Consider the following 2,207-nt stretch of genomic DNA (forward strand, 5'->3'; position numbering starts at 1 on the left):
GGTGGTGGTAGTTTCGATGGTAGCGGTGGCGGTAGCGGTGCTAGTGGTAGTGGTAGCGGCGCTAATGGTAGTGGTAGCGGCGCTAGTGGTAGTGGTAGCGGCGCTAATGGTAGTGGTAGTGGTAGCAGTGCTGTGATGGTGGGGATGTTTTAATGTTGGGGTGGTAGTTCTGATGTTAGCGTTGGCATGGCGACAGCGGTATAGGGATGGTGGTAGTTGTAACTAGTGCGGTTGCAGCGCTAGTGGTAGTGGTGGTGTAGTGATGTTCTTGTGGTAGTTCTGATGATAGCGGTGGTATGGTGGTAGCGGTGGTAGTAGCAGTGGTGGTAGCTGGAGTGGTAAAGATGGTGGTAGACAAAGTAGTGTCGGAGGTTGGATTTTGGTAGGGTGGCTGTTGTGGTTGTAGTGCTGGTGGTGGTGTCGTGGAGTTTCGATGGTGTGGTAGTGGTTGTGGTAGTGATATATATTGAGTTTTGATAGAGTGGTTGTTGTGGTTGCATTGGTGGTGACGGTGGTTCTGGTGGTAGTGGTGGAAGTGGTAGTGGTGGTGTGATGGTAGTGACGGTGGAGTAGTATTGGTGGTGGGTTTGGTGGTGGAGGTAATGGTGGATGTGGTGGTAGTGGTAGTGGTTGTAGTGATGGTGGTAGTGACAGTGGTTGTAGTGGTGGTGGTTGTCTAAGTAAAGAATGGTATTGGTGGTGGTAAGTACACGTTGGTTGTGTTGATGGGTGTGGTGGTCCTCATGGTGGCGGTGAACTTTTGGTGGGACAGTAGTAGTAGTAGTAGTAGTAACAATAGCAGTAGTAGTGCTGTGGTGGTGGTGGTGGTGGTGGTTGTGGTGGTGGTGTGGTGGTGGTAGTTGTGGTGGTAAAGTTTGGTACTTGTGGTACTATTGGTAACTTTGGTTGCGTGGTAGTTCTGAAATTGGTTTACTAGTAGTAGTAGTAGTAGTAGTAGTAGTAGTAGTAGTAGTAGTAGTAGTAGAATCGGTAGAGTTATTGGTGGTGATGATGGTGGTGGTGGTGGTGGTGGTAGTAGTAGTAGTAGTAGAATCAGTAGAGTTATTGGTGGTGATAGTGGTAGTAGTATTGGTAGAGTTATTGGTGGTGGTGGTTGCGGTGATTAGTAAATTTATTATTGTTGCTACTGTTGTAGTGTATTGTGGTGACTGTGTAGTTCAGAGGTTACTGTTGTGGGGTTGCAGTTAAAGTAGCGGTGTAATACTGAGTCTCCTGGTGGTAGTGTAGTGATGGGACTGATGTGGTAGTGGTGTAGTACTGAAGCTGTTGTTGTGGTCGTCACGGTTGAAGTGGCGGTGTAATGGTAAGATTGATGTGATGGTGGTAGTACAATGTAAATGTCGAGGTTGTGGTGGCTGTAGTGGTCGGTATACTATTGAAGATGGTGTGCTGGTTGTAGTAGTGGTGGTGGTGGTGGTGGTGGTGGTGGTGGTAGAGGTGGTGGTGGTGATGGTGGTGGTGGTGTATGAAAGTTCTCTGAGGTGCCTGTACAGGTGTTAGTGGAGTGCTGATGGAGTGTTGATGTAATGTTGAGGTGGTTGTGATCGGAGTGGTGGTGCAGCGTTGAGACTGCTGTAGCTGCGGTGGCAGTGGTGGTAAGATTATATCATTGTTGTTGTTATTCCAGTTATTGTTGCGGTGCTCGTGGTGGCAGAATCGTTTGAGCGCCAGGCAAAATTCTTAGCGACATTTTGTCCGTCCTTACGTTCCGAGTTCAAATTCTGCCGAAGTCGACTTTGCTTTTCATCTTTACGTGATCGATAAAACAAGTACCAGTATTGTAATGGGGATTCATAAAAGTCATCAGTCCCCTCCCCGAAAATTTCAGGCCTTGTGCCTTTAGTAGAAAGGATTATTATTGCGGTGCTGATATAAGCGTCACAATAACCCAAGGTCAGTGATAAACCATTAATCCTTTGATCACAATCATTCCTACCACGACCATCCCATTTTTTCCTAATGTATTGTGTCTCTCGGATCACATTATCCACGTTATTTAATACTCTTTTACTTGTTCCAGTCATTTGACTGTGGCCATGCTGGAGCACCGCCTTTAGTCGAGCAAATCGATCCCAGGACTTATTCTTTGTAAGCCTAGTACTTATTCTATCGGTCTCTTTTGCCGAACCGCAGCATCGGGGGGACAAATATAGACACACAAACATACACATGCACATACATACATA

Source organism: Octopus bimaculoides, chromosome 11 (assembly GCF_001194135.2).
Source record: "Octopus bimaculoides isolate UCB-OBI-ISO-001 chromosome 11, ASM119413v2, whole genome shotgun sequence".
Lineage (NCBI taxonomy): Eukaryota > Metazoa > Mollusca > Cephalopoda > Octopoda > Octopodidae > Octopus > Octopus bimaculoides.